An 11,673-nucleotide genomic window follows, 5' to 3' on the forward strand; every position below is an offset into this window, starting at 1 on the left:
GGGGCAGGGACTCTGCTGCCTGCCAGGGTCAGCACTCAGCCTGCCCGGGGAGCTCCCCATGGCGCTGTGGGGAGAAGCTGGGAGGGGAAGGAGAGACCCCCAGTAGGACAGGGCAGGGTCCTTCTGCTCTCAAGAGGCTGCTGCGTGGATCAGGGCTGCTCACAGCTCCAGAACACCTTCAGGATATTACCTGGGGGATATTTCAATGGGAAGGACAAGGCGGGGGCTACCTGAAGCAAAGTCACTTTCTAGAGCCTGTGGTTTCAGTTTCTGCTTTGATGATGAGGCAGAGATGGTAATGGAGTTTTCATTTTTGCATGAGACCAAGACCCCTAAAGCATTGCACTGAGAGATCAATAGTTCAGCAAGGAACACAGCCTTCCCCAACTTAATCCTACAGATCAGCAACAAATTCACCCTCGGGTTTGATCTTAGATGTATATTAGGACCTCCAAACACCAAGCTATCCTTAGACAATGTCGTGCTGCCAGGAGGTGTCTGCAGGGCAGAGCTGAGCACGCAGCGGGTGGGATGGGGGCTGTGGGCACTGACTGGGAGAAGACACGGTGACAGAGAAGCAGCCCCTGGTAGGGACATCTCCAGGCAGTAGAGGCATGGGCAGGGAGGGAGAGGGAGCTGTTCCCAGAAATGTTGAGGGAGGGGGGGATTCTGGCATCTCCCTGACATCCCGTGCAGTACAGAATCCTTCCCCACTCTCCTCTTCCACCCAGCACAGCTTCTGCCCCAAGGCCAAATGTTCCCAGGCTGTGTCACCCTGATGGCATCCCGACCCTTGATGAGTTTAAACCCCCCAGTACCTGTCTCTCTCCCCCTGTTCTTCCTCCCTCAGCAGCAGCATTGGGGCATGTCTCTGCATTTCCCCTCCTGTCTGTGCTGCCCTTGTTCTTGCCCTCAATCCCTCTGGGGAGGAGGGTTTCAGCTGCAGCTCAGACAATGAAAGATTGGGTCTTGCCCTGTAGATGTGTCCAGGGGAGCAAAGTGCCCCAGCCCATCTTAACCCGGAGGGCTCAGGGCAACACAGTGCTTGGGGCCAGGGAATGAGCTGGCTCTGCTCACTGCAGCTGTGGCACAGCCAACAGTCTCTCTGGGGTTGTCCTCCTGGAAGATGCTGAAGAGCCCTTCTGCATTATGAGTGAATTATAGCTGACATGAACTGTTGATTTCATACCTTTTCTGTCTCATACCCTCTGCTGTAGAGAAGGGCTGACTGCTCTGGAGCTGATGGGCCAAGGCTACTTGTCCTGGAAACTCACTCAGCCTGCACAACCCAAACATCTAGCTTGAGAGACAAACAAGGAGGGAAGTAATGTGTGTTTGGGTAGGAACAAGGGACAGAGCACTGACTAATGCATAGAGATTTGCTCAAAGAATTCTGCCCTAACTTCTCAGTGTGCTTTTCCTCCCTGGACAGGTCCTCTTGCCCTAAGGCAGCACATGTCCAACAGCAGCTCCATTACTGAATTTCTCCTCCTGGCATTTGCAGACAGACGGGAGATGCAGCTCCTGTACTTCTGGCTCTTCCTGGGCATCTACCTGGCTGCCCTCCTGGGCAACTGTCCTCATCATCACCGCCATCGCCTGCGACCACCACCTCCACACCCCCATGTACTTCTTCCTCCTCAACCTCTCCCTCCTCGACCTGGGCTCCATCTCCACCACTGTCCCTAAAGCCATGACCAGTTTCCTCTGGGACACCAGGGCCATCTCCTACCAAGGCTGTGCTGCCCAGGTCTTTTCTTTTTTCTTCTGATGTCAGCAGAGTTTTCTCTCCTCACCATCATGTCCTACGACCGCTACGTTGCCATCTGCCAACCCCTGCACTACAGGACCCTCCTGGGCAGCAGAGCTTGTGTCCACATGGCAGCAGCTGCCTGGGGTGGTGGGTTCCTCAATGCTCTGCTGCACACTGCCAACACATTCTCACTACCATTCTGCCACGGCAATGCCATAAACCAGTTTTTCTGTGAAATTCCCCAGATTCTCAAGTTCTCCTGCTCAGGCGCCTACCTCAGGGAGGCCGGGCTTATTGTGGCTAGTATCTGTGTATTTCTGGGGTGTTTTGTTTTCATTGCAATGTCCTATGTGCAGATCTTCAGGGCTGTGCTGAGGATCCCCTCTGAGCAGGGACGGCACAAAGCCTTTTCCACGTGCCTCCCTCACCTGGCTGTGGTCTCCCTGTTCCTCAGCACTGGCATGTTTGCTTACCTGAAGCCCCCATCCATTTCTTCCCAATCACAGGATCTGGTGGTGGCTGTTCTGTATGTGGTGGTGCCCCCAGTGTTGAACCCCCTCATCTACAGCCTGAGGAACAAAGAGATCAAGGTTGCCATTAGGAAAACAATTTCACAGCTGTTTCTCAATACTGATAAACTTCCCTTCTCTCTGCGCAAGTGACTCACAGGGTATCCCATTTCAGGCCTGTGGGGTTTTTTAATGTTATCATTTTCACCATTTGATTTATCATCAGTGTTTATGTTCTCATTCCAACATCATAATGTTATCATTATAATTTTTGGTAATCTGTAGTTATTTTGTTCCTACAGAAAAGTTTAGACTCAACTCGCTTGTACTGAGATATGACTCTGCTCTGTCTCCTGGAGCCCTGTATAAAGTATGTCTAACACTGGGTAAGAGCCAACGCCCCCATAGGATTTCTATAATAAAATGGGATCTCCCCAGTGCACTGCTGTAAAGTTGGGCTCTTCTTCCAAAGCTGGTGCCAGGAATAGGCACGAGCAACTGCTCCCCCAGAGAGCCTGTTCCCCATGGATTCAGGAGCCAAGAGGTCAATGTCATGGTATGGCCTGTTAGAGGCCAAGGGTGGGATTTAAGAGTAACCATTTGATGTCTAGTGACACTGGAGATGGTGAATGGTCACTGAATTGCATTCCCATGGTTGTCCACAAGTGACATGGAGATGAAGTCCTTAAGGAGGGGAGCCTGGAGCTGCCTGAAGAGCACGGGGTATCTCCATGGACAGCAGGTGCCTGGGGCGGGCAGGGACTGGAGCCCCATAAATTGTGAGATCACCCAAGGTTGGGAGTCACTCAAAGGGAAAGCGCTAAATCCAGGTATCTTCAGGAAAACAAGGACTCTGCAATCCCAGAGGAGGCCATCGGGACGCAGCAGGCACAAGGAAAGGAGGCTGCAGAGTGATTCATCTCACCCTCAGGCACAGCCAAACACCCCTGCTCCCCTTGGAAATGCACCATAGTCCCTCCCTTCAAGCACTGCCACCTCCACAGACCCTTTGGGAGGGGGTTTGCAGCAGTGATCCCTACAGATCCTGGGGCCATATGGAGAGCACAAGGAGGGGGCCAGGAGAGGCTGCCCAGAGCAGAGTAAGGATGGGGGGAGATCAGAAGGGAGGTGACCTGGGCTGGGCAACGGCCTCCAATGGAAAAATGATGATGTTCAGCTAAATCAAAGCAATGTCAAGACTCTGGGTCTGTTGGTTGTTGCTGAGTCACAAGTCCTTGATGTCCTGGTGCTCCAGCAGGCCGGGGAAGTGGCTGAGGAAGGAGTGGTGCCCCCAGCTCTTGGTGCTATAGTCCTCCTGTGTGGAGCTGACCACAACAGCCTGCCTGCATGGCCCTAGGGGGTCCCAGTGAGGTCATGCTTGGAGAGTAGGTTGTGATTAGCATTGCTCTGAGTTAGGTGTGATGGATGATCTGGGTAGGGCACCATGAGGGGGAGGAAAGGGACATGAGATCACAAGGACAAGAAGCAGGAGGTAGGATTTCAGATGAGGTTAAGATAATAATAAAAAAAAAAAAAAAAAACAACAAACCCACAGTGACAGTGGGCCAGCACTGGGCCAGGTGACTGTGATTTTCTAAACTCTCATTTCTAAAGAGGTTAATCCAGGGAAAATATTCATCATGATTAGAGTTGGGACAGGAGAAAGACTGGCTAATCTCATCTAACTGTAAACTTATCCTTGATCAGATGCAGCTCGCGGTGCTAGAGATGTCCAGAGGTCCCTTCTGACCCAAACTTCTGTAGAGGGAGGGACTGGTCAGTGGAGGTGTGGCCAGCAGACACTGCAGTGCATGCTGAGGCTTTGCTGGCATTTGTAATCCCTGGTTCAGTAAATCCTCAGGGTTACATGGTGAATGGGTTCATCCTCAGAAGGATGCTCTGCTCCGCTCCATGGACACCAGGACTCAAACTGGTTTGGGGATACCACAGAAAAGTTCTCAGAAACACTGCCAGACATTACGGAATCACAGGATCACAAAACAGTTGGAGTTGGAAGGGACCTTTGGACATCACCTAGTCCAAATACTGCTCAAAGAAGGGGCAGCTACAGCAGGTTGCTGAGAACCATTTCAGGTTGCATTCTGAGCATCTCCACAGATGGAGCCTGTGTGCTTACATGATTTAGGTACACTCCTATCTAGGAAAAAACAAGATAATGGTAGAAGGATGCTGAGGCTTGCAGAACTACCAGATGCAACTGGTTTTGTGGTCTCAGGTGTAAGGGAAAAGGGAAGACAGAACCAAGTTCACAGAAAGGACACTGTGATGAAGATGAGAATGAAGTAAACGACCACCAGGGGTCCTAGAAGACCACCTAGAGACTGTAGTGTGCATGCGGAAGTGGGCAGGAACATATTATAATGATTTCTCGGAAGAGTAATGAATATGATAATTAATTATTGGAAATTACGTGACTATGTAAGCTAATTGTGTATAAATATCATAAACTCCAGTTCAGTGACACGCATATTAGGAGGAATGATCCCCTCTGCGTCCAACGTGTCGAATAAAGAATACTGCTTAATGGCTACTACGAGCTATTGAGACTGAATTCTCAGCTTCATTTTGTCACCCCAGATGGGACAGTCTCTGACCAGCTGCTCAACCCGTTGAGAAAATGACTCCCTAGGGTACCCCTGGAGATTTCTCTTGGAGGGACTCCTCATCTCATCCAGATTGTTGCAGGGGCAGACAAGGACCACCTGAGCAATAATGTATTCTTTCATATTTCAGATTTTTCTGGTATTCTGGTGTTTTCTGGTATTGGGACTGGTCTTCTGTGTAAAAGACCCGTAAGTCGTGAGAAGATGTCCCAGACTGGGCTGGGTCTATCAGGTAGCTAGCCCTGAGTACAATTCTGGTTATTTGGTGTCTGTTTTATTCTGTATTGACTGACTGTGGTTTTGGTTTTGGATATGGAATATGGATATATGGACTTGAGTTGAGTAACAAAATTTTGGTATTATGAGCTTTTATGTGACCTGAATTAGGAACTGGGGTGGGGATAACAGTAAATTAGTGAATTTAATTGTTTGTTATTTTGTGCCGGCACTTTAAATCTTTACCCTATCCTCCCTGCTTGCCTGCTTGTCTTAAACCCTTTCCCTGTTCATGGTCGAGACAGACAAAACTACAGTTGCAATGGACAAAACTATAAGACAGATTCTTCTTTAAAGCAAGTTAACACAGAAGCCAAAAGCCAAAAGCCAAAAGCCTTTATTACTCTCCTCCTTTGTTCCTTTATACTTTTACTACAGGGTGGACAGACTTTCCAGCTCGCCTACTGACACGCCCCTTCATGTATGTGTTCATACATCGCATGTTCATGGAAATGAACCCTGGCTCTTGCCAGGGTGGAGAAGTTAATATGCATAAGCTCATCACGCAAACGTAGTAAGATGAAAAGTTCAAAATTTCAGGCTCCAAGCTTTCCGGTATCTCTATCCACCTAAAACTAGCTCCAAGTACGGGGTTATCAGTTTTTCCGACATGTCTCTTTTCTTATTGGTTCAGAGTTGTTATGCTCTCTTACTGCAGTCGATAAGCTTGCTCATCTTGCAGCTCCTCCTGTTCTTGTTTGCTCTCTCAGGGGTAGATTGGAATCCTTTCAAGGTCAAAGTCGTCCCTTCCAGGGCCTCAGTCCAGCTGAGGTCCCCCACACTTTCCCTCTCCCTTCATGCCCCCTCCACCCCACACCCCACCCCCCCCCAGTATTCTTTCTAGTTGATTTATATCAGTCATTAGCGTCATAAAATGGGCGCAAATCAGAGTGGAGGCATTCTAAAGAAAATTCCCTTAAGACGTATTCTGGCACATTGGAATGAAATAGGGGAGGCCATCAGGAAGCAATGTAAATAAGAAAATTCTAATTAAATATTGTAATCAGTGGTGGCCCCCACATAAACTGGAAGATCAGGAAAAATGGCCCCTTAATGGGTCTTTAAATTATAATACCCTCCTACCATTAATGTTGATTTTACAAAGGGACAAGAAACGGTATGAAGTGATGTATGCTGGTATGTTTTTCACTCTGTGAAGCCACCCAGAGTGGCAGAAGGAATATGGAATTAGTATTGCACCTCAGAACCCTCTTGTTTTATCCTTGGAAAAGGCACAAAAACCTAGGACATACACAAAAAAAAAAAAAAAAAAAAAAAAAAAAAAAAAAAGGAAGAAAATCAAAGCTAAGGAGCTGTTGTTCGGCGTGTAGTATTGGGCAGCGATGGCTGAAAGTTGTCAGGCAAGGGCAGGAGGAGGTGGAAGATCGACTGGAGGATTCAGTACAGCCTTTCCTGCCTCTCCCTGCTGTCTCTCCACTATCCCCTGTATCAGCCCTGTTAACCGAGAATGGCGGGGATAGAAGGAGCAGAGAGGAGGAAAAAGGGGGAGGTAGTGCCTCTTCCCCCACTCCGGTTATGACGTGCACTCGGAGTAAAACCCAAAAGGAGGCACAACTCCTTGCTCCCTTAAGGGAAGTAATGGGTGCAAATGGGTCAGGAAAGGTGAAGGTCCCATTCTCCACTAATGATTTAGAAAACTGGAGAGAAATAGTTAAAGGGTACTGAGATGATCCTGCAAGAATAGGAAGGAGATACGAATTAATAATCAAGAATCAAGACCCTGATTGGTCAGATGTGGATTTGATGTCAGAGGAAATGGCTGAGACAGAGAGACAGCTAGCTTCAAAACCAGCTCAAATCCATGTGCAAGCCCAGGTGACTGGTGGAACTTTGCAAGGGAATGTAGATGATCATGTCCCATGAACTGACCCGCACTAGGATCCAAACGATGGAAATGACTATAGAATGTTATGGAGATATAGAAATTGGATTAAAGTGGGGATAGACAATGCAATCCTGAAAGCCGTTAAGTGGTCAGCGCTTTACACTGTCAAACAAGGGTCAAAAGAAACTCTGACAGAATTTTTGGACCAGTTAAGGGCGGCCATGAGAAAATATACCACTCTGGACCCTTCGTGCAATGTGGGGTGGCAGCAGCTGAAATGCCCCTCTGCCCCACCAGTTCTAGTAGCAGGAATGGGGACATAGGATTGATGGGGACCTGGCGCATCTACCTTAGCAGGTCCCCCGGTTAACATTAAGCCAGGGGAGGCAGGAAAAGGATGTAGAATTTTTAATTGACACAGGTGCCTCCTTTTCTGTCCTTAATCAAGAATTAGCACCCATAAGCAACGATTTTGTAAATGTAGTGGGAGTCACCGGCCAACAGGAAAAGGCATTCTTTTCAAGACCCCTTATGTATACAATGGCAAAGCAGATCAGAATGCATTGATTTCTCTATTTGCCAAATTCCCCTGAGTCCTTATTAGGACAAGATTTATTAGAGCAATTGGGAGCAGGAATTACTTTAAGCGGAAAGGAGAAAATAGGAGTTTAAAGTAGGGGATCAAAGGTTAATAGAGGTACTTAGTCTAGCTCTGATGAATCCAGAAAAGACACAGAAATTGACACTGGCAGTTCAAGAAATTATTGATTAGGCCTGTCCAGGAGTGTGGGTTACTGGGATTCCAGGGAAAGCCAAGAATGCATCCCCTAGAGTAATAGAACTTAAAGAAGGAAAGGGACTGGTACGGAGGAGGCGATACCCTTTGAGACTGAAGGACTACAAAGGAATTGAGGGTCCATTTAATAAATTTCTAAAGTATGGGTGGTTTATAGAATGTGAGTCAGAATACAATACCCCTGTACTCCCAGTACAGAAACTAGATGGTTCATACCAGGTAGTACGAGACTTAAGGGAAATTAACAAAATTGCTAAAGACTTATGACCCGTAGTTGCTAATCCATATATACCTTACTTAAAAAGTTAAGGGATAGCCAGACATGGTTTACCATGCTGGATTTAGAGAATGCTTCTTCTGTCTGTCCTTACACAAAGAAAGTCAGAAATTGTTTGCATTTGAATGGGAGAGCCCCACCACTGGTAGGAAAACTCAGCTTACATGGACAGTGTTACCTCAGGGCTTTAAAATTAGCCCAACGATATTTAGGAAGCAGTTGGCACGAGATCTCAAAAAGTGGCAAGTCCCTTCAAACAATGGAACCCTCCTGCAGTATGTTGATGACCTCTAATAGCAACAGAGACTAAATCTGAATGCATTCAGTGGACTGTAAACTCACGGAATTTCTTGGATTAAATGGATATTGAGTGTCTCAACAGAAAGCTCAGATGGTACAGCAGCAAGTGACCTACCTGGGATATGAACTGTCCGGAGGACAACGAGAACTTGGAGTAAGAACTGAAAAGATTCTGTGGGGCAGGGCTTGGTTGCTCTCAGCAAAACCCCCAGCACTGCACAATTGATAGAAGGAGAAGTGCTGGAACTTGTCAGCCACAGGCCTTGGAAAGAATAAGATAAGAACTTAGTGTAGGAGGAACAGGGGGTGCTGACTTGGTGTTTGTGTTAAGATTAGGCACTGTGGAACAGATGTCCTGTAACTGGGAGTTATTGTTTTTGTAGGTAGGACTGTTACAATTAATGTTTAGAAAAAAGCCTTTAGCATTAGCCAATTTGTGAATGCCTAATGTAGAATGTAAGCCAATAAATCTTTGGCATGCTTTAAAGAAACCAATTAGTTTGTAACATGCTATCCTAGGAACTAGTATAAAAGTATGTGAAGAATCATAATAAATCGGACACTCAGCTTGCATCAAGCTGCGTCCCGCCTCTCAGTTGCGGCAAAGCGGGAAAGCAGAAACTGTGCCTAATTAATTTCAGAGGGACCAGGGCATGCTTTAGACCCCCCAAAATAGGGGTTTTCAGGGACTCATATTCTAACTCCCCCCCCAAATGTAGGATATGGGGGGAGAAACACCAAACCACCCCGAAAATAACTGGGGGGAGACATGGACCCCAAAATGGGAGGTTGAGGATGGCTCAGAGGTCTCAACAACCCGACAGAATGGAAGACAGATTGGGGGGAACCAAAAAATTATTTAGGGGAAGCATTAAGTGCCACCTCCAGCCCTTACAAAATGGGGGTTTGGAGGGGCTCCAGGGTCCTCTCCAAAATAATTGGGGTGGCAGGAAACACTGTAGACCACCACAAAGGGGGGCTTGTGGTTCAAACATTGGAACCCCCCCCTCAAATTATCTGGGGGGAGGACGATCATGGGACCCTGTAGCCCCTTCCAAAATGAGGATTCAGAGGACTCAGAGCCCCACAAAATGCTCATCCATGTTGAAGAGCTTCCTCTTCTCGGCCACCATGCCTGGGGGGGCGGAGACACGACTGACATCATAGGGCAGGAGTGCCACGCCCTTAGGGATGTCATAACCAACATGCCGAGGACCCAGGCTAAAGGAGGAAGAACGCAGCTGACTCAATATGAGTGATAAAGCATGCTTCACTTTATTGATTTTCGTTACAGCCTTTTATAATCCTTCTACTAATTATGCCTACTAGTCACTAGCTGATTGGCTTAAGCTCTAAAGGTCGTATTTGCATGGTCCACCTACTTGCAGTTAGCTTACAGCACAAGCTTCTCATAACACTAAGTTTCTCATGCTACTATTTCTAATTCCTCTTGACTTGTTTTCGATACACAACAGTACCATAACACAATGTTTCTCAGACCACGGTTATCATAACACTAGGTTTCTCAGACCACTATTCCTAATTCCCCTTAACCTGTTTTCGACACACCACGGTACACAGGGCTGAAGTGTCCTTGACATTCCTCCTGTATCAGCAGCTGTGAGCAGCTGCAGGCAAACCCTAGTGAGGCCCAAGCATCAGCAGCTAGAGCAGGCTCTGATCATACAATTGCTCGGTAGGGCTCAGGACCCTTGTCTCTGAGCCATTCTCCAACACCCCTCCTTGCCTTACAGGCCTGTCCGTCCCTGCCTGCGCTCCTGCTGTGTGCTATCTCACACCCACGCTGCTCTCCACATGAGCCTGTAGCCCACTGGAACCACACACAGACGTCTAATTCCTCCTTCTGCACGCCCCGCACATCAGTGCACTGGCACTTCAGAGAGGTGCCCGGTAGCACTGATTTCCCAGAAAGGATGTCACAGGACCATCAAATTACAGTAAAGTTGAGGTTTGGAGGGACAGGACTGGACCCAGTATTGACCCCTGTAGTGCCCCACTGGTGACCAGCCTCCATCGAGACCTGATGCCACTGACCACCATTCTCTGGGCTCAGCCGTTCAGCCAGGTTTCAACCACCTCACTGTCTGCTTCTCCAGCCTCTGCTTCACCAGCTCTTCGATGAGGATTCTTTGGGAGACAGTGTCAAAAGCCTTCCTGAAGTCCAGGTGGACAATTTCTACTCCTCTATCAAGCCAGTCAGTCACTGGAGAAGTTTATCAGGTTATCAGATAGGAAGGACATTTCCTTTTGTTGGCTGTGCTCTGGACCTCTGTGTGTCCATTGGGGCCTGGCACTTGGAGTGCCCTGAAGTTCTGTAATTTTACACCCTAGAAGGACTCAGCCAGCTCAAACACAGGGAAGATATGATGGAAATGCTACCAATTCTTTATTTTTGTGATAGCAAATAAATACTACTGGGGTCTATCTAACCTCTTCAGCCTCCATTTCTCTCAGTTCTGTTTAGATGAAATGAATACATTAAATGTCTTAATAGAAACATGTCCTGTTTAGAAGTTCACCATTAAAAGCGTTCATAGGAAACATATTTTAGAAATGTCTGTGTGAGTATAGATTTATAAAGAGGGAGAGAAAGTGTCGTGGGATTGCTGGTACATTCAGGTGTTTGGGAAGTTCCCCCCATTATGATGCCAGTGAGAGTACTCAATTCAGTGTCTCACGTTAACTCCAACAAGATATAGCCCCATAACATGAGATTTGCAGCTTAACCCAGTACCTGACCCTTTCCCAGCCCTAGCCGTGTCCCACGTGGGGCTTTACAGATCGCCCTTCTCTTTACTCTGCTGGGATCGGGGCCAGGATAGAGGCCAGGCAGGGCTGGCCGGTCTCCCCATACAGGAATTGTGATCAAGCAGAAGGATGGAGATGGTTTAGCAGCCAGACTCTCCCATAAACCTGGGTGAGCAGCCAGTTCTGGAAATGGTCATTGAGAAAGGCTGGGGGGTGACAAATGTCTTGGGACACCTTCCCAGTCTGGCCAGGCCACCGAGAGCTCAGACTGGCACCCTCTCTCCTGCACCTGCATGTATTTCATCTTTTTTACGAGCCCTGGCTCCACACAATTCATCCACTGGTAGTGAGTGCTCACTCTACACGCTCACACAGTATAAGATGTGCAAGTGGCATATTCTCTCCCAGGCACTTTCCTCATCAGCTCCTCCCCAGCACTCCCCATCTGCCACCTCCCTCCCCCCAGCCCAGCCCAGAACAACAGCCCAGTCTTGGCTGGCCCCATGGCATTGCCCAGCGCAGG

At 48.0% G+C, this 11,673-nt stretch overlaps 1 pseudogene; it reads left to right on the forward strand.

Moving 5' to 3' along the window:
• Positions 1-1,455: 1,455 nt before the first annotated feature.
• Positions 1,456-2,415, forward strand: LOC122152984 (annotated as a pseudogene).
• The last annotated feature ends 9,258 nt before the right edge of the window (positions 2,416-11,673 follow it).

Source organism: Tyto alba, unplaced genomic scaffold (genome assembly GCF_018691265.1).
Source record: "Tyto alba isolate M040663 unplaced genomic scaffold, T.alba_DEE_v4.0 Super-Scaffold_15, whole genome shotgun sequence".
NCBI lineage: Eukaryota > Metazoa > Chordata > Aves > Strigiformes > Tytonidae > Tyto > Tyto alba.